Source organism: Phyllobates terribilis, unplaced genomic scaffold, assembly GCF_046119375.1.
Source record: "Phyllobates terribilis strain yellow unplaced genomic scaffold, ASM4611937v1 Scaffold_3__8_contigs__length_932513732, whole genome shotgun sequence".
Lineage (NCBI taxonomy): Eukaryota > Metazoa > Chordata > Amphibia > Anura > Dendrobatidae > Phyllobates > Phyllobates terribilis.
In genome coordinates, this window is record NW_027362763.1 from 144,594,780 (window position 1) to 144,616,761 (window position 21,982).

Genomic DNA, 21,982 nt, shown 5'->3' on the forward strand with positions numbered 1-21,982 from the left:
CTCCGCATACACTGCCCTGAGGCTATACTCCTCCCGTGGGGAGTTATGCTACGCTCTGCTGCACCCACAACACCAGCCTCAGCGGTCTGCCCTGCAGCGGCGGTTCACTCTGACCGCAATCCACGGGTGGCGTAGTCGGACATTTAAACATCAAAACCACATAAATAGTTCCGCCACTGGTTTGACCACCCTGAGCCACGGAACCGGGTCGCCGCCACGAAGACTACAGCCACCAGCATCCACCAAAAAGGGTCCTGCTCCGGGTGTCCCAAGGCCCAGGGGGTGCATCACAACATTTTCATCACCTTTCACAATCACCAATGGGACAAGGCAGGGATGTCCTCTGTCCCCTCTCTTATACATCCTAGTGACGGAGCACCTGCACTCATTAATTCGCCATAACCCCAATATTAGGTGGATTGAGGTGGGAGGCACCGAGTACAAGTGCTCTCTATTTGCTGATGATGTACTAGTATATATCACTCAATCACATATATCCATCCATGCTGTTATGGCTGAAATAGATCACTTTGTTACATGGTCAAATTTTAAAATCAATGCAGCGAAGTCTGAGGCCCTCGATGTCTCCCTCCCCAAATCCATATAGGATTCCATCCAGTCCAACTTTCCCTTTGCCTGGCCCTCACAGGGTATCAAATACTTAGGAATTCCTATTCATAGAGACCTCTCCCATCTATGTTATCTTAATTTTGGGCCCTTTATTGAACAACTCCATACAGACCACGGTTGGCAAGTTAGAACTGTAAGATTCACTACGTGAACCACTGGTGTTTTGTGGAAAAGCACATGTACACTGTGTTCCAAATTATTATGCAAAAAGTGTTTAGGAGTGATAAGGGAAGAATTTGTTTGTTTGTCAGTTAAACTCATTGATGGTGATGTGTGTCAGGGCTCTTTATATCACTGTAAGCAATTGCAGACACCTGTGCTAATTAGTTTGGCAGGTGTGTCCAATGAAAGGCAAGACTACTTAAGTAGGCTGTCTCACATTATTAAGCAGCCTACATTTTCTGCCAAAATGGGAAAGAAAAAGGATGTGTCGGCTGCTGAGAAGCAACAAATTGTGGAGTGTTTAGGTCAAGGCATGACTACAATCAACATTGTGCGATGATCAGGATGAAGTGTCTTGACAATCAAGAAGTATGTAGCTGATTCACAGTACACACGTGTGCGTGCTGATAAGGGCAAATTGAGGACTCTTTCCTACAGGCAATTACGTCAGGTTAAAAGAGCAGCGGCAAAAAAGCCTTGTCATAGCAGCAGACAAGTTTTTGAAGCTGCTGGTGCCTCCAACGTCCCCCGAACAACAAGATGCAGGGTCCTTCAGAGGTTTGCAGCTGTGCATATGCCATCCTGTCGACCTCCTCTATCCACTTCACACAAGCAGAAACGGCTCCAGTGGGCCAAACATTACATGAAGACTGATTTCAAAACTGTTTTGTTCACGGATGAGTGCCGTGCAGCGCTCGATGGTCCAGATGGATGGAGTGGAGGATGGCTGGTTGATGGACACCCCACGCAAACACGGCTACAGCGCCAACAAGGAGGAGGTGGAGTAATGTTTTGGGCTGGAATCATGGGGAGAGAGATTGTCGTCCCCTTTAGGATCCCTGAAGGCGCTAAAGATGAACCCCATAATGTATGTGGATTTTCTCAAACAGCACTTCCTGCCATGGTTCAAGAAGAAGAACCATGTATTTCACAGCAAGATCATTTTTTTGCATGATAATGCACCATCTCATGCTGCACATAAAACATCTGCATCTCTGGCTGATATGGGCATAAAAGGGGACAAACTTATGGTGTGACCCCCATGCTCCCCTGACCTCTACCCCATTCAGAACCTCTGGAGCATCATCAAAAGGAGTGTCTATGATGGCGGGAGGCAGTTCACATCTAAGCAACAGCTCTGGGAGGGTATTCTGTCCTCATGCAAAACAATTGAAGCAGAAACCATCCAAAACCTGACAAATTCAATGGACGAGAGAGTTCAGAAGCTCCTTTCGAACAAGGGGTCCTATGTGAAAATGTAACATCACCTAGAATAAAGTTTTGAGTTGAAAACTGTTTGATTTCAGTTTCTAATATCCTGCTAATGCTTATAATTTCAAAAATGACCATTTTTTTGGTCTTTATTAAAATTAAAAGGTTGATCGAAAAGTTTGGGGGATCTAAGAGTGTGGCAACCCAGTAGTCATGATTACTTCGAATTCTGACAATATGAGGGTCATGTTGCAGGTAGTGCAGCAAGAAGGCACTTATGTGTCTTGCGCATCTCGGAGCCCCAAAATTATTTTCCGGGCTAGATGCGGATACAAATTATTATTAATTTTAAATCTGGTGGAGCTTAGTATAGATGGGCTAATAGGATCAGTGCTGCACACTGCTACAAAGCCCAAATTATTTTCCAGTCAAGATACAGATAAACATGATTAGTAATTTGAAAGCTTAAAACGGTTGGTAGGGTGATTTTAACCAATCATCAAGCTTTTACTCTCCCCAGGATGACACAGGGGTAGAAAAGTCGTTTCGGATCCATCATTTGTTCATCTTTATGAACGTGAGTCTGTCTACATTATCAGTGGAGAGCCGCGTACGCTTATCTGTCAGCACACCACCAGCAGCGCTGAACACACGTTCAGACAGAACGCTGGCTGCGGGGCATGACAAGATCTCCAAGGCGTAAGTGGCTAGCTCCGGCCATTTATCCAGATTGGAAGCCCAAAAAGAGCAAGGGTCCAGTGACACAGTCATGGCTTCAATGTTTACTTGGAGATACTCCTGTACCATCGTCTCTAGGCGTTGACTATGTGTCAGACTTCTTGTCTCCTGTGGCCTTGCAAAGGATGGGCTAAAAAAGTGGTGAAATGATTCTGCAAAATTGATGTTACCAGCAGATACTGTGGTTCTGTTACGGTTTGAGTGCTGAACACTTGACGGTCCCACGGTTGGCAAGTTGGAACTGTGAGATTCACTACGTGCACCACTGGTGTTTTGTGGAAAAGCACATGTAAGATTTTGCAACAGTCTCTGCTGATACTCCTGCATGCGTGCATCCCTTTCTATGGCAGGAATAATTTCTGCAAATTTACTTTTGTACCGGGGATCTAACAGTGTGGCAACCCAGTAGTCAGGATTATTTCTAATTCTCACAATTCGAGGGTCATGTTGCAGGTAGTGCAGCAAGAAGGCACTCATGTGTGTTGCGCATCCAGGAGCACCAAGTACCTGTTGTGTTGGTGGCGAGGTAACAATCATGCTTCCTTCCTCTGTCCTCTCCCCCCAACCTCGCACAACAGAAATGTGATCAAGGTCTCCCTCATCTGATGAGTCTTCCATCAGTTCGTCCTCCACTTCTTCCTGGGCTCCTGCACCTTCCTCACTAGTTTGGCTGCTACCATGCGCCCTGGTAAAACCATCTCCCCCACCCTCACATGCCTGCCGCCTTGGTGCTGCCGACCGTCTGGACCTTGCAGATGTTAGCCCTTCCGCATACAACTCCTCCTCCTCTACTTCCTCCACCTCCTCTTGTGCCACCACCTGACTCCGAATTCTGTTTAACATGTGCTCCAGCATGTAAATCACCGGAATAGTCATGCTGATAATGGCATCGTCAGCACTAAACATCTTCGTCGCCATTTCAAAACTGTGCAGAAGGGTGCATAGGTCCCTGATCTGAGACCACTCCTCCAGCGTGATTTGCCCCACCTCCGGATCTCGTTGGCCCAGGTTATACGTCAGAACGTATTGCACCAGGGCTTGTCGGTGCTGCCACAGTCGCTGCAACATGTGCAGAGTTGAATTCCACCGGGTAGGCACATCGCATTTTAGCCGGTGAAGTGGCAGGCCCAACGACTTCTGTAGAGATGTAAGTCGCTGAGCTGCGGGATGCGAACGGCGGAAGTGAGCACACAGCGACCGTGCCCTCTGCAGAAGGCCATCTAGTCTGGGATAGTGGGCTAAAAATTGCTGGACAACCAGGTTCAACACGTGAGCCATACAAGGCACGTGTGTGACATTGCCCCGGCGAAGGGCCGCACCCAGGTTTGCAGCATTGTCGCACACGGCCTTCCCTGGTTTCAGGTCCAGTGGAGACAACCATTCATGAAATTGGTTCTCCAGAGCTGACCACAACTCCTCAGCTGTGTGACTCACATTTCCCAGACATTTCAAAGTAAAAACCGCCTGATGACGTTGAGCCCTACTGCCAGCATAGTAAGGAGGTGTGCAGGATCCCTTCTGCGCAGTTAGAAAGCTTGTGGCATGACCAGACAGGCTTTGGGTGCAGGTGGAAGACCGAGAGGAGGTTGAGGAGGCAGAAGCAGTGGAGGAACTTTGACATAAAGAGGATTGACGCACAACTCGTGGGGACGGCAAGACTTGGACAGCAGCCCCTTGTCCTGCTGTCACCATAGTTACCCAGTGCCCAGTCAGCGACATGTAACACCCCTGTCCATGCCTACTCGTCCAAGTGTCTGTGGTGAAATGCACCCTGTCACACACAGAGTTTCTCAAAGAAGCGGTGATGTTGTGTGCTACATGCTGGTGGAGCGCAGGCACACCTTTCTTTGAGAAGTAGTGCCGACTGGGCATCTGGTACTGGGGCACTGCGACGGACATAAGGTCTCGAAAATCCTCTGTGTCCACCAGGCGGAAAGGCAGCATTTCTGTAGCCAAGAGCTTGCAGATGGTGAAATTCAACCTCTTAGCTTTCTCATGGCTAGGAGGAAATGGTCTTTTACTTGTCCACATCTGAGGGACCGAGGGCTGGCTATTGTGCTTAGACGGGGTTGATAAGGATGTCCCCGGCAAACTGCCGGTCTGTGAGGAAGATGCAGGCGGACATGTTAGGTTGCCTTGATCCAAAGGTGGTGCTATCGATGTCGGACAGCGCTCAACACCAGCTGGTGTTACCACCTCCAAAGAAAATGATGACCTGCCAATCACGCTGGCTGTTGCGGGTAAAGAGGTGGCAGGTCTGCGCCCCAAAACAGGTGTGACTGCTGTACCCCCAGTCACAGAGGATGAAGAGGCCGCGGATGCACAAGATATGGCAGACGGTGGTTGGCCCGGCCGGCTAGGCCGCATTGTAGCACACTGAGCTTCCCACTGCAACTTATGCTTCATGTCCATGTGCCGGTTCATGCATGAAGTATTCAAACTATGTATTTTTTGGCCTCTACTTAGCTTTTGCTGACAAATGTTACAGATAACACGAGTTGGGTCATCTTTATCGATCTGAAAAAATGCCCAGGCTATGCAAGGCTTAGCACCCATGCGACCTGAAGAGCCACCACGACTTGTGGTGAGAGGCAGAGCTGTGTTTGAGGATGCAGTTGTTGACGTGCTTCCAGTACTACGTCTCTGTCCAGGAAGGCGCAACCTGACCTCGTCGTCACTAGCATATTCCTCCACCTCCTCTGCTGACCTCATCTCTTGGCTGACTGTGGGTTGACAGTAAGTGGGATCTCCAACCTCATCATCATCACCCTGTGCGTTATCACACCCGTCGTCCTCAGAGCCAACCTGTTCCTGCCCTGACAAAAAACTAAAGTTGTCGCTCCAATCAGGTATTTGAGTCTCATCATCGTCTTCCTCATTGTCTCCACCAACAGGAGTTACAGTTTGGGAATGAGGGTCTACATTATGGTCAGAACCTTCTGCGTCTGGTCCTGGATCCGATTCATAAAGATTCTGGGCATCAGTGCAGATCATTTCCTCGTCTGGATTCACAGAAGCGCTGGAGTCGACCTCTGATTCCCAGGCTATAGTATGAGTAAACAGCTCTGCAGACTCAACCATCTGTTCTACCTCATACTCAGACGGGCAGCTGGAGATTTGGGAGCTGTGAGGAAGCAAGTGCGATTGGGGTGACACCTTTGAGGACTGGAGTATTTGTGATGTTGAAGTTGATGTGGAGGAGAGCCCACTTAAAGGAGCACTTGATATCCGTTGAAGCACCTGCTGTTTTTGTGCCTCATCTGGAATTTGTAGCGATTGGCGTGGCCGTAAGAAAGGGATCTTATCACATTGTCCGCTAAAAGAAGTAGACATTTTAGTTTGGCTGGAAGATGGTCTTTCTTCTGCAGATGTTACTGTTGCTTTAACACCTACCCCACGGACACAACCTTTTTTCCCCTTCCCAACATGCCTATTCCCCTTTCCACCAGCAGCAGGCCTTTTTCCACTCATTTTGGTGGTTAACTAATTCACAACTCTGGAGTTGTTTGCACAAAAAAACAAGGGATGGGAACCGAGCAGAGCTGAGAGGCCAAACTGTGGTATTAGGCCAAAACTATTGGCTGGGTTAGATGCAGAAAAAAATTATATGCAATTTGCAACCTGATGGAGGTCAGTATAGATGGACTAATAGAGAAAGTCCCACACACAGCTAGAAGCCCAAATATTTTTTCAGAGGTAGATGCAGAAAAAAAATATATTCAGTTTGCAACCTGATGGAGGTCAGTATAGATGGACTAATAGAGAAAGTCCCACACACTGCTAGAAGGCCAAATATTTTTTCAGAGGTAGATGCAGAAAAAAATTATATTCAGTTTGCAATCTGATGGAGGTCAGTATAGATGGACTAATAGAACAAGTCCCACACACAGCTAGAAGCCCAAATATTTTTTTCAGAGGTAGATGCAGATAAAAATTATTTTTAATTTGCAACCTGATGGAGGTCAGTATAGATGGACTAATAGAGAAAGTCCCACACACTGCTAGAAGGCCAAATATTTTTTCAGAGCTAGATGCAGACAAAAAATTATTTTCAGTTTGCAACCTGATGGAGGTCAGTATAGATGGACTAATAGAACAAGTCCCACACACAGCTAGAAGCCCAAATATTTATTCAGAGGTAGATGCAGAAAAAAATTATATTCAGTTTGCAACCTGATGGAGGTCTGTATAGATGGATTAATAGAACAAGTCCCACACACAGCTAGAAGCCCAATATTTTTTCAGAGGTAGAGGCAGAAAAAAAATATATTCAGTTTGCAACCTGATGGAGGTCAGTATAGATGGACTAATAGAGAAAGTCCCACACACTGCTAGAAGGCCAAATATTTTTTCAGAGCTAGATGCAGACAAAAAATTATTTTTCATTTGCAACCTGATGGAGGTCAGTATAGATGGATTAATAGAGAAAGTCCCACACACTGCTAGAAGGCCAAATATTTTTTCAGAGCTGGATGCAGATAAAAATTATTTTTAATTTGCAACCTGATGGAGGTCAGTATAGATGGACTAATAGAGAAAGTCCCACACACTGCTAGAAGGCCAAATATTTTTTCAGAGCTAGATGCAGAAAAAAAATTATATTCAGTTTGCAACCTGATGGAGGTCAGTATAGATGGACTAATAGTACAAGTCCCACACACAGCTAGAAGCCCAAATATTTTTTCAGAGGTAGATGCAGATAAAAATTATTTTTAGTTTGCAACCTGATGGAGGTCAGTATAGATTTACTAATAGAGAAAGTCCCACACACTGCTAGAAGGCCAAATATTTTTTCAGAGCTAGATGCAGACAAAAAATTATTTTCAGTTTGCAACCTGATGGAGGTCAGTATAGATGGACTACTAGAACAAGTCCCACACAAAGCTAGAAGCCCAAATATTTTTTCAGCGGTAGATGCAGAAAAAAATTATATTCAGTTTGCAACCTGATGGAGGTCTGTATAGATGGATTAATAGAACAAGTCCCACACACAGCTAGAAGCCCAATATTTTTTCAGAGGTAGATGCAGAAAAAAAATATATTTAGTTTGCAACCTGATGGAGGTCAGTATAGATGGACTAATAGAGAAAGTCCCACACACAGCTAGAAGGCCAAATATTTTTTCAGAGGTAGATGCAGAAAAAAATTATTTTTAATTTGCAACCTGATGGAGGTCAGTATAGATGGACTAATAGAGAAAGTCCCACACACTGCTAGAAGGCCAAATATTTTTTCAGAGCTAGATGCAAAAAAAAATTATATTCAGTTTGCAACCTGATGGAGGTCAGTATAGATGGACTAATAGAACAAGTCCCACACACAGCTAGAAGCCCAAATATTTTTTCAGAGCTAGATGCAGATAAAAATTATTTTTAATTTGCAACCTGATGGAGGTCAGTATAGATGGACTAATAGAGAAAGTCCCACACACAGCTAGAAGCCCAAATATTTTTTCAGAGCTAGATGCAGAAAAAAATTATATTCAGTTTGCAACCTGATGGAGGTCAGTATAGATGGACTAATAGAACAAGTCCCACACACAGCTAGAAGCCCAAATATTTTTTCAGAGGTAGATGCAGAAAAAAATTATATTCAGTTTGCAACCTGATGGAGGTCTGTATAGATGGATTAAAAGAACAAGTCCCACACACAGCTAGAAGCCCAATATTTTTTCAGAGGTAGATGCAGAAAAAAAATATATTCAGTTTGCAACCTGATGGAGGTCAGTATAGATGGACTAATAGAGAAAGTCCCACACACTGCTAGAAGGCCAAATATTTTTTCAGAGCTGGATGCAGATAAAAATTATTTTTAATTTGCAACCTGATGGAGGTCAGTATAGATGGACTAATAGAGAAAGTCCCACACACTGCTAGAAGGCCAAATATTTTTTCAGAGCTAGATGCAGAAAAAAATTATATTCAGTTTGCAACCTGATGGAGGTCAGTATAGATGGACTAATAGAACAAGTCCCACACACAGCTAGAAGCCCAAATATTTTTTCAGAGGTAGATGCAGATAAAAATTATTTTTAATTTGCAACCTGATGGAGGTCAGTATAGATGGACTAATAGAGAAAGTTCCACACACTGCTAGAAGGCCAAATATTTTTTCAGAGCTAGATGCAGACAAAAAATTATTTTCAGTTTGCAACCTGATGAAGGTCAGTATAGATGGACTAATAGAACAAGTCCCACACACAGCTAGAAGCCCAAATATTTTTTCAGAGGTAGATGCAGAAAAAAATTATATTCAGTTTGCAACCTGATGGAGGTCTGTATAGGTGGATTAATAGAACAAGTCCCACACACAGCTAGAAGCCCAATATTTTTTCAGAGGTAGATGCAGAAAAAAAATATATTCAGTTTGCAACCTGATGGAGGTCAGTATAGATGGACTAAAAGAGAAAGTCCCACACACTGCTAGAAGGCCAAATATTTTTTCAGAGCTAGATGCAGACAAAAAATTATTTTTAATTTGCAACCTGATGGAGGTCAGTATAGATGGACTAATAGAGAAAGTCCCACACACTGCTAGAAGGCCAAATATTTTTTCAGAGCTGGATGCAGATAAAAATTATTTTTAATTTGCAACCTGATGGAGGTCAGTATAGATGGACTAATAGAGAAAGTCCCACACACTGCTAGAAGGCCAAATATTTTTTCAGAGCTAGATGCAGAAAAAAATTATATTCAGTTTGCAACCTGATGGAGGTCAGTATAGATGGACTAATAGAACAAGTCCCACACACAGCTAGAAGCCCAAATATTTTTTCAGAGGTAGATGCAGATAAAAATTATTTTTAATTTGCAACCTGATGGAGGTCAGTATAGATGGATTAATAGAACAAGTCCCACACACAGCTAGAAGCCCAATAGTTTTTCAGAGGTAGATGCAGAAAAAAAATATATTCAGTTTGCAACCTGATGGAGGTCAGTATAGATGGACTAATAGAGAAAGTCACACACACTGCTAGAAGGCCAAATATTTTTTCAGAGCTAGATGCAGAAAAAAATTATATTCAGTTTTCAACCTGATGGAGGTCAGTATAGATGGACTAATAGAACAAGTCCCACACACTGCTAGAAGCCCAAATATTTTTTCAGAGCTAGATGCAGAAAAAAATTATATTCAATTTGCAACCTGATGGAGGTCAGTATAGATGGACTAATAGAATGATGCAATGCCCAAAAGATTTTACTTCACTAGGTGCAGTAAAAAAATTGGTATTCTATACACAGGTGGTATATCTTGCCACACAGATAGGCTACTCCACTGACTAACACACTCTGCAATAGGCCAAAATTTATTAGCTTTGCTAGATTCAGCCAAATGCTGTGAAAAAAACTTGCACAGCACTGGCACAGACCTGCCTGGCAAAAACTGATAGGAACTGATGTAACCTAGTCCTGAAAAGGACTGCAATTACAATTAGTCTTTACTCCCACAATCTATCTATTTAAGAGCACAGACCTGCCTGATAAAAGTCGTAGGAAATGCTGTAACCTAGTCCATAAAAGGACTGCAATCACAACTATTCCCTACTCCCAAGCTATCTGTAGATTTGTGCGAAAATTGGCTTGAAATTAACAAGGTATAGCGCACACAGCAACAGCGGTGCCGTCTAACACGCAGCTGCAGCAGTGAGAAAATGGTGGCGACGGGGAAAATGGCTTGGTCTTATAGGGCAAGGACATGTGACATACACTGCCAATGACACATGCCCTTGCTTGTGTGAAAAAAGCACTTCGCTCCGTGTGTGCGCTGCTGATAGGCTGACAGATTGCACCTCCCCACTGTAAATGCGGGAAAGAGAAAAAAAAATGGAGATCTTCATTATTCCTGCAGAGATCCATCCCCTGCCCCTCCCCCCACCCCGCTGTACACTCAAACTGCGTATTAACATTAATTTTCATCATTACTGAGAAAAAATCCAGTTATGATTTTGGTGCACGAACAGTTATCGAACATAACCTCGAACAGCCGAATTTTTCTCAAATCGTTCGTGTTCGCCGAACGGCTCGAACATCGCCCAAAACAGCTCGAATTTGAGATTGGCGAACAGTTCGAGTAGAACAACGCTCATCTCTATTCAGGACCTGCTCGCCAGGTTCCAGGTGACCAGCAGGGGCGTGTTGGTTGAAGAGCCTCTCTTGCTTTTCTCTCGCTTGAGCCAGACTCCTCTCCACACTCTCCTGTACCTTCTTGTACTGTAGCCGCCGTTCCGTATCCCAGTCCGCATCTGGGGAGGTGTCCTCGGGTGTCAGGACTCCCATCTCCAGGTCTATCGGCAGCTTACCTGGTCTCGCTCGCATCAGGTAAGCCGGTGTGCAGTTGGTAGCATTCACCGGGATATGATTGTATAAGTCTATCAGGTCCGGCAGTTTTTCCGGCCACAGGCTGCGTTCTTCCAGGGGCAACGTCTTGAGGAGATCAATGACGATATAATTCATTTTCTCACACAGCCCGTTGGTTTGTGGGTGGTAAGGCGCTGTCCGAATCTTCTTACAGCCGTAGAGGTTGCAGAACTCCAGGAAGATTTCCGCCTCGAACGCTGAACCTTGATCTGTCAAGACCTGTTCCGGATACCCGTGTGGACGGCAGAAGTGTTGTTGGAAGGCTCTGGCCGCTGTTTGGGCTGTCAAGTCTTTAACGGGGACCACCACCAGGAACCGGGAATAGTGGTCCACTATTGTCAGGGCATAGACGTAGCCCGACCGGCTTGGAGCCAATTTCACATGGTCCAGAGCTACCAGCTCAAGAGGCTGCCTGGTGACGATGGGCCTCAAGGGTGTCTTCTGGCTGGTACAGTCCTTCCTTCTGAGGTTACATGGGCCGCAGTCCCTGCACCACTTCTCTATGGCCCCTCTCATACTGACCCAGAAGAACCACTCTCTCAGTAGGAACTCCAGTTTCTTCCACCCGAAGAGTCCCGCTCTGTCATGGTAAGCCTCCAGGACCATTGCTGCATCTCATCTTGGGACCACTACCTGCCAGGTCGACTCGTGTGTCCGGTGGTTGACAAGCCTTCTGCACAGTTTACCTTCGCAGAGAAATAGTCTGCTCTTCTCCTTCCACAGCTGCTTAGCTTCCTCAGGGGCATCTGGATCGGGATAGGCATCTGCCTGAGTCAGCATTTCCTTCACCAAGCGAACTGCAGGGTCACTATCCTGCGTTTCAGCCCAGCCGTGATGGTGTAAGGGGTTGAACAAGAGGTGGTTAGGTATCTGGCTCTTACCCGGTGAGAATACTGAGTGGCCCCATACCGGTGGAACGCAGGGAGCTCTACTTCCTCCAGCCCTTCCGAGTCTTCTTCTCCTTCGGGTAGGTGGGGCATTCTTGATAGGGCGTCTGCATTGGCGTTGGTTCTGCCTGCCCGGTATTTGATTGCGAAGTCATAATTTGATAGCCGGGCCATCCACCGCTGTTCCAGGGCACCAAGTCTTGCATTGTCCAGGTGTGTCAACGGGTTGTTGTGAACTTTGCGGAGGCCAGGTAATGTTTAAACCGTTCTGTGATGGCCCACACCACTGCCAAGAATTCTAGCTTAAAGGAGCTGTAATTCTCCAGGTTTCTTTCAGTGGGCATCAGCTTCCGGCTGGCGTATGCAATCACCCTTTCTCTGCCCTGTTGGTTCTGTGACAGTACGGCTCCCAGACCCACATTACTGGCGTCTGTGTGGAGTATAAAAGGCTGGCCATAATCGGGGTAGGCCAGGATCTCATCCCCCGTGAGGGCCATCTTCAGCTGACGGAAGAACTCCTCTTCCGGCTTGTCCCACTTGAAGGGTGGCTTGGGACTTCTGGATTTAGACTGACCTATCAGGAGGTCCTGCATTGGAGCGGCCATCTTTGTGAACCCGGAGATGAGCCTTCGGTAGTAACCTACCAACCCGAGGAATTGCCTCACTTCTTTGATGTTAGAGGGGCTTGGCAAGCTCTTGATTACTGTAACCTTGTCGGAGTCGGGGGCTACTCCCTCTGCACTCACCACGTGTCCTAGGTACTGTACCTTCGGTTTCAACAGGTGACATTTTGAGGGCTTCACCTTCAGGCCAAAGCCTGCCAGGGTTTCGAACACCTCTGCCAGGTGTTTCAGATGGTCCTGGTAGGTCTTCGAATATACAATCACGTCGTCTAAGTAAAGTAGGATCGTCTCAAAGTTTCGGTGCCCTAGACAGCATTCCATCAGTCTCTGGAAGGTCCCGGGTGCATTGCAGAGTCCGAAGGGCATATAGTTGAATTCACTTAATCCCATCGGGGTGGTGAAGGCGGTCTTCTCCTTGTCAGCCTCTGCCACAGGAACCTGCCAGTACCCACTGGTAAGATCCAAAGTAGAGAAGAAGTTAGCTGATTTTAGTGCGGCTAAAGACTCCTCTATCCTAGGCAACGGGTACGCGTCTTTATGGATGATACGATTGACCTTTCTATAGTCCACGCACATTCTCATGGTACCATCTTTCTTTATAACCAAAACTAAGGGAGCTGCCCAGGGGCTACAGCTATCTCTAATGACCCCAGCTTCTTTCATTTCTCTCAGCATGCCCTTTGCGTTCTGATAATGTGCAGGGGGTACAGGTCTGTGTCTCTCTTTTATTGGTGGGTGACTCCCCGTGGGGATGTGGTGTTCTACCCCTTTCACTCTGCCGAAGTCTAGCGGGTGCTTACTAAAGATTCTCTCGTACTCCCGAACCACCCAGTAGACTCCTTGTTTTTGGTGCAGGGGAGTAGAGTCAGCACCTACACGGAGTTTCTGGCACCAGTCCTCCTTGTGTTTCTGGAAGCCATTATCCTCCACCGGGGGAGATGGAGGCAAGGGTTCCACGACCCTGAGAAGCATTGTGTTCGACAGCAAACAATTTGGCTAATGTAGCGTACCGAGGCAAGTGTACTTCCCTTTCCCCAATGTTCAAGATCCGGACGGGCAACCTTCCATGGCGGACATCAACCACCCCCTGGGCTGTCAAAATGGTGGGCCTGCTGTCTGAGTACACGGGTTCTACCATGGCTTGGTAGTCTCTCCCTCTTAACCCGATTGCAGTCTGACACCAGATCATCATTTCACTTTTGGGAGGCATGGCAATGGGGAAAGGGTCGCTCATCCTCACGCTACCGATCTCACCACCAGACAGTTCTACCTGTTGCCGTCTCATCAGAGCTCTTATCTCTTTCTGGAGGACTCTCTGTTGGCTGGAACTCGCATTCATCGCCACCTGCTGCAAAATTGCAATTACTTCTGAAAGACAATTTTCAATCACGCTAGTACCCAAGGTTATTTTAGGGTGACTTTCTCAACGGTCAATGTCCACAATAATCACTCCCTGTGCCGGCAGTTCAATCTTACCAATCTTGATGGTCATCTCTCTGAACCCCACCTGCGGCACGGGTTGACCATTGCTAGCGATGATGCTCCAGTCATCATCTGGATAACGGGTTATATCAGTGTCACTCCAGTTCTGCTTGAAAAGTACATAGGGGATGGTAGTGACTTGAGACCCAGTGTCCAGCAGTGCACCCATGGGGATACCGTCCAGCACTACGGGTAAAACCGGGCGTCCCCCTACGTACTTATCAGGCCAATTAGACGGGCCTGGTGACCTTATGCCTGGGGGTTGGCCCTCTGCCCCAGGTCGGACCCGTTTAAAGTACAGTACCTGGCTATGTGTCCCGGCTGGCTGCAACGGCGGCAAATCGGCTGTCCATCCTCAGTGTAACGGTCGGCGGGCCTCCCTCTGAATGACGGGATCCTCCTCTGTCGACGCAACGGGACATCCTCCGGACTTGAAGCCAGCTTGATTGGTCCTGACAGGTACATCTGTAACGACTGTACAGTCCTGGTCAATGCAGCAACACTCTTTGTTAATTCTTGGACCTGATGGTGCAGGTTTGCAGGCGGGGATGGGTTTAGGGCCTGCGCATCAGCCCCCACAAGGTCTGCGGGGTAGGGCGCCATCCCCTGGTGGTAAGTAATGGCAGGGCGCCGGGAAGCTACAGCGCCACCTGGTGCGGGTTCTTGGAGCACCCGGATGGCCCTATCTTTGATCTGTGCAAAAGTCAAATCGGGGTTCTGTAGGGCCATGAGGCGCAGCTGGGTTCTGTGGGCGCTGGACAGCAGACCTTCTATGAACTGGTCAGTCAATAGTTTATCTGTATCCTGCACGCTGCCAGGGTCAGCTTGTTTGATTGCTCTCAGGGCTTCTTGCAAGTTTAAGGCATAGTCTCTAATACTATCTTGAGCTCGCTGCTTACATCCATAGAACCGCATTTTGATTTCTGCTGAGGTTCGGGTATCAAAGGTGTCCCGTAGATGGGTCAGAACCGCCCTTACAGTCCTTTTCTCCTCAGCTGTCCAAGACTTTACCTCCCGCTGGGCTGCACCAGTTAACTGCCCTATCAGTATGCTTACTTTCTGTTCTTCTGTCAGGGCATAAACTTTGAACAGGCTATACAGCCTTTCTTTAAAGTCGCCCAAGGTATGCGACTCGCCGGCATACTGTGGCAGCCAGGCCGCTCCGGGGATAAAGGGCATGGAAAACGGTATCACAGCTGCAGCGGCTACGCTGGTGGTAGAGGGTCCCTCTGCGTCCGACATCTTCCTCCCCCCTAGTTAACCGTAGCTTTCCTTCCAGCGATCCTCTTCTGTAGGCCGCGGCTCTGCTCGCGATGCTCTGGGCGAGGACCTTGCGTCGCTCGGTGATTACGTCGGCGTCCGCTGGATCTTCTTCCAGGACCTTGCTCAGCGTCTCAGCGTAGGGCAGGGCTTCAGGTCTCGCGCGTTTTTGGACGTCCACGCCCCTCTTCTTCCCACGCGGCATCCCGAAGATGGCGCTCGATGGCGGGAAACGGCTCCGGATGGCGTGAAATGGCCCCGAATGGCGGGAAACTTCACTCAGGTATCGTATAGAGTCTTTTTCAGGCACGCAATACCCGTTTGTGGTGGGTTGGTCACAATCCTGCCGACTACGCCAAAGCTGACTCACCCCCTGGGCCGTGGGGTACCCGGAACCGGGCTTCTGTATGATGCTGGGGGTAGTAGTGGCAACCCGATCCCGTGGCTCAGGGTGGTCAGACCAAATTGTGGCAGTCTATTTATCAGTGTTTTAAATGTCCGACTACGCCACCCGTGGATTGCGGTCAGGGATTACCGCCGCTGCGAGGCAGACCACTGAGGCTGGTGTTGGTGTGTAGCACAGGGGTAGGATAACTCCCCACGGGAAGAGTGTAGCCTCAGGGCAGTTTAGGTGGATGCTGGGGGTGATAGTGCAGGCCGCAATAGTAAGAGTTCAGAGTCCGCTTCAAACAGTCCAGGGTCTTTATTGTAGGAATTATTAATGACCCAACAGTAGTACCGGTTAGGAATGGGCCTGGGTGTCTGAGAGCATTCGGCCGAGCCCCGCTGGCCAGGGTGAGTGTGTAGGCCTACCGTTCTCTCTATGCTCTTTCTGACTATCCCCCTCTTCGTGGTGTAATAGCCCATGTCCCTGAGCTGGCCGTGTACTTCTCGCCTGTATATCTTGCGACTCAGGATTTGGGTACCTTTTGCTTTCTCCTCGCTGTACTGGTCCCTCTGTGTGGCGGAGCCTCCAGGCTTCTTAGGCCAAGGGACCTGAAATCCCTCGCGGGTTGGTTCTCTGCTGCTGGGCTTATAACCCTGACAGCCTCGGACCCCAATGTCTGGTTGTGTGATTCTCTCAGCCAGGACCGGCTCTCGTCGCCTCTGTCCCTGGTCTGCAGTTTGTCCTCTGCCTCACGGACTCCTCAGCTGCTGCTGACCTGTCCCTCTTCTCTGAAAACCCTTCTGGTCACTTCAGAAGTGGGTTCTGGTCTCTCTAACCCTGCTCCAGTTCCAGCTTTTATAGGGCAGCCAGCTCCCCCTACTGGCCTGGGGCAGGAGGTGCTGCATGCTAATGGTCCCTAACCAGGGAACCTCCCTCCTGCTCTCAGACACAGCCTTTAATATTTGTGGCATCCAGACCTGGGGTGACACACTAGCAGTGTAGGGGTTAATCTGTTCAGTTGAAGCTCCTGGAGCTTTCCTATCTGGATTGTCTGGATTGTGGTTGGAGTGGGCATTTGGAGATTTATTCAGGAGATTGCTGCTTGGAGTCTTGTCTTGGTGCACATCCTCATCACCTTCTATTTGGTTTCTCCTTCATTTAATTCCCCTGTGTTCCACTCTGTTGTTTGGTTAGTGTATTTTGTATGAGGTATTTTCATTTATCCCTGTCTATCTTTCCTTGTTTGTCTGGTTAATGTGTTCCTATACATTTTTGCTTCCCACTAACCTGGGTAGGGAGACAGATAAGGGCTGATATAGGAGAATAGTAATGCATGTGAACCTGGTATCCCCACCTTCAGGAGTAATCTGGGGGACAGCCTAGACTAAGCAAGGGCGCCCCTAGTTCTGGGGACCTAGTTAGCACTAGTGATGAGCGAATATGTTGGAAATCTGAACTCCAAACTTAAATTCGACACAAATGTGGCACATTCAGATTTGCGATCGGAAAGGCGAGCAAAATTTGTTAAATTCGGGAAAATCTATAACATTACGAGAATTTCTGTGGTTACGTGATTGCGGGGCAACTGCAGCATTTTTAACAGTTTTGCTAGCATAGTGCTTATGTATGATGAGCAGGAAGATGCAGTAGATGAGTGGGGCGGCTGGTGATAGCTCAGAACAGGTCAGATCAGCGGCGCGCTTTTTTTTTTCCTGTAGGCAGTAACTTTAAGTCAGGAAAGCACGACTAGCCAATCAGAGCGCAGGAAGCATCCACAGTTTCCCAGACACTTTGCAATTGGCTGCTGAAATCACATGTCCTCTCCATATAAAAACCAGCCATGTTCCCTCAGCGCTATTTTATGCATGTCACCGCTGGAGACAGACGCTGCTGAATGTGCTCTGTCCTGTGTACTGAAAGATATTAGCTAGATAGATGGGCGCTTGTGTGGAAGTCAGATAGTGTAGATAAGTCCTGTGCTGTGTACATGTTCAATCGACCTTGCAGCACTTTTTTTTGTTTTTGGGCAATTACTGAGATTCTGACAGAAACAGCAGGGCCTATGGCACAGAACAGTGTTGTGCACCAGTTGTACTGTCTGTGCTTCATGCAGGGGTATACTTTCAATCTATTTTTGCACTTGCTAATGTGATAAAGCAAGCAAGCAAGCCCTTGTAGGCCATTTTTTGATTTTGTGGGGTTGAAATTCAGCTATCTGTAGAGCTTACCAGTACAGAGCTTCTGAGTGCAGAGCACAAAAACCTTCTTTTTTCATTTGTTAATGTGATAGTGCAAGCTGTGTTAGTCCAGTTTGTCATTTTTTGGTGGGAGAACTTCAGATGTTTTCAGAGTAAAAAAAAAAATTTTTTCTGTTGCTAGAAAGACTCCAAAAAATATTTTTTTCTGTAGCAAACGTATTACACTCTGCTATAAACCACCTAGTCCTTTTAGTGGCGGTGAAATTCAGCTGTATTCAGAGCTTTTACAGAGTCAAAAAGTCTATTTTTTGCTGTTCCTAACGTTATACAGCAGGCTAGATCTGGGTTTGAAATAGCTTGGAGAATATATCCTATGTTTTACAGGAGTCATCCACAATAAAAAAAAATACTTTGTTTGGTTCGTAGCGTTATACAGCAAGGACATCTCAGTTTGACATATTTGGAGAATATCTCCTATGTTATACAGGCATCATCCACAGTAAAAAAAATACTTTGTTCAGTTAGTAATGTTATACAGCAAGCCATATCTTACCTTGTCATTTAGTGCTGCTGAAATTCAGGTGTGTGTAGTGCTGTTGCTGTTATGATCTGCTACAAGCACTAAGGAAAGAAAGGAGATCTGTCCCTACAATAGAACTAAGCTAGATCCCTACGATGTAACGGGGAACCTGATCCTGCGATCAGACCCGCTAAAGTCCTCGGCTATTCTGTACGAAGACCTATAGATGCAAGGGAGGGATCCCTACAAGAACTAGGGACTGGGATAAAGTTGGGCACCTCCTAGCAGAAATTGTAGCAGTAAAAGACAAACACACAACATAGAACATAAAGGTCCAAAGACCAAGCTAAACAGACTGAGAAAGGTAATTAAGCACCAGGCTAACTTAAGAGTATAAATTACAATGAAGTCCAGCAAGGCCAGGAGGGCGGAGCAGGATTAAATAAGGAAACAAGGTCATGTGACCAGCAAGATAGAAAAAACCTAACAGGAGAGTTCTAACAGTACCCCCTCTTCTATGAGGATCCTCCGGATCCCCTAGGCCCAGGCTTATCAGGAAACCTCTTGTGAAACGCTCTGACAAGTCTGGAAGCAGAAACATTATCCGCCCTCACCCATGAGTTATCCTCGGGTCCGAAACCTTTCCAAGCGACGAGATACTGCAAACTCCCTCTATACCGTCTAGAATTTAGGATGCGGGAAATTTCGTATTCCCCGTTCTCCACCACCGGAGGAACAGTGGCAGAGACGTCTCCATCCGACACACAAGCTCTTTTCAACAGAGAAACATGAAACACCGGATTAATCTTCCAGGAGGTAGGAACCTCCAACCTAACAGCTGATTGGTTAACTACCTGAAGCCCCTTAAATGGCCCTACAAACTTGGGACCCAATTTTTTAGAAGGAATCCTCAACCGCAGATTCTTAGAGGACAACCAAACCATGTCACCAATAGCAAACAAAACCTCTTGCCGTTTCCTATCAAAGTACCTCTTAGATTTTTTGTTAGCCTCCTGAAGATTACCACGCACATCCGTCCAAACTTTCTCCAAGTCACCGGAAAAACTCTCCTCCTCAGGCACAGCCGATACCAATTTGGAGAATGACCCAAAAGACGGATGTCTCCCAGAACAACAAAAAAAAGGCGAACAACCAGCAGAAGAGGATGTATGGTTGTTAAGAGCAAACTCAGCAAGTGGCAGAAACTCAGACCACCCCTCCTGATTGTCTGCCACAAAACAACGCAAGAACTACTCAACATCCTGATTCTTCCTTTCTGTCTGGCCATTAGACTCAGGATGATATCCAGGTGAAAACGACAAATGAACTCCCAACCTGTCACAAAAAGCACGCCAAAAACGAGCCACGAACTGAGATCCCCTATCCGAAACAATGTCAGTAGGAACGCCATGTAGTCTGACAATTTCCTTGACAAAGGCCTTAGCGAGTGTCTTAGCGCAGGGCAGTTTGATGAAAGGAACCAAGTGACACATCTTGCTAAAACGGTCCACGACCACCCAGATGACTGTGAAACCCTCAGAGGGGGGAAGGTCAGTAATAAAGTCCATAGCCAGATGTGTCCAAGGTGCACTAGGAACCTCCAGAGAGCAAAGCAACCCCGCTGCAGGAGTATGTGAAGACTTAGATCTAGCACACACAGTACATTGACGCACCCACTTAATGATTTCCTTCTGCCATCCAGGCCACCAAAAACTGCGACCCACAAGTCTCTTGGTCTCAGAAATTCCTGGATGACCTGCCAACCGAGACTCATGACACTCAACAAACAAATCTTTCCTAAGGGTCCTAGGCACAAACAACCTCCCATGGGGAGTGTTAGATGGGGCATTCTCCTGTGCTTTAAGAATCTCATCTTCCAAAACGGAGTCCAATGCAGCAATCACAACACCTTCTTGTAAAATGCTCCCCTCCTCCTCAGCACCGACCATGGGAGAAAAGCAGCATCAAGATAGATCAGATTTTTATGATCAGTGAAAACCTGAATGGGAAATTCAGCACCTTCCAAGAGATGACGCCAGTGTTCAAATGCGAGTTTAATAGCCAGCAATTCCCGATTACCAATATCGCAATTAACCACTTCGCACCAGAGCCTGTTTTTGCCTTCGTGACCAGGCCAATTTTTTCAATTCTGACCACTGTCACTTTATGAAGCAATTACTCAGGAATGCTTCAACGGATCCCCCTGATTCTGAGACTGTTTTTTCATGACATATAGTACTTCATGATAGTGGTAAAATTTCTTTGATATCTCATGCGTTTATTTGTGAAAAAATCGGAAATTTGGCGAAAATTTTGAAAATTTTGCAATTTTCAAACTTTGAATTTTTATGCCCTTAAATCAGAGACATATGTCACACAAAATACTTAATAAATAACATTTCCCACATGTCTACTTTACATCAGCACAATTTTGGAACCAAAATTTTTTTTTATTAGGGAGCTATAAGGGTTAAAAGTTGACCAGCGATTTCTCATTTTTCCAACAAAATTTACAAAAACATTTTTTTAGGGACCACATCATATTTGAAGTCACTTTGAGGGGTCTGTATGACAGAAAATACCCAAAAGTGACACCGTTCTAAAAACTGCACCCCTCAAGGTGCTCAAAACCACATTGAAGAACTTTATTAACCCTTCAGGTGCTTCACATGAATTTTTGGAATGTGGAAGAAAAAAATTAACATTTAACTTTTTTCACAAAAATGTTACTTTAGACCCAATTTTTTTTATTTTCACAGGGGTAACAGGAAAAAATGGACCCCAAATTTTTTTGTGCAATTTCTCTTGAGCGTGCTGATACCCCATATGTCAGGGAAAACCACTGTTTGGGCGCACGGCAGGGCTCGGAAAGGAAGGAGCACCATTAGACTTTTTGAATGTAAAATTTGTCTGAATAATTAGAAGACACCATGTTGCGTTTGGAGAGCTCCTGATGTGACTAAACAGTGGTAACCCCCCACAAGTGACACCATTTTGGAAACTAGACCCCTTAGGGAACATATCTAGATGTGTGGTGAGCACCTTGAACCCCAAGGTGCTTCACAGAAGTTTATAATATTGAGCTGTAAAAATAAAATTTTCACATTTTTCCCACAAAAACGTTTTTCATCCCTTAATTTTCCATTATCATAATGGTAATAGGATAAATTGCACCATGAAATTTGTTGTGCAATTTCTCCTGAACACGCCGATACCCCATATGAGGGGGAAAACCACTGTTTGGGCGCACGGCAGGGTTTGGAAGGGAAGGAGCGCCATTTGACTTTTTGAATGTAAAATTTGTCTGAATAATTAGCAGACGCCATGTTGCGTTTGGAGAGCCCCTGATGTTCCTAAACAGTGGAAACCCCCCACAAGTGACACCATTTTGGAAACTAGACCCCTTAGGGAACTTATCTAGATGTGTGGTGAGCACCTTGAACCCCAACGTGCTTCACAGAAGTTTATAATAATCAGCTGTAAAAATAAAATTTTCACATTTTTCCCGCAAAAACGTTTTTCATC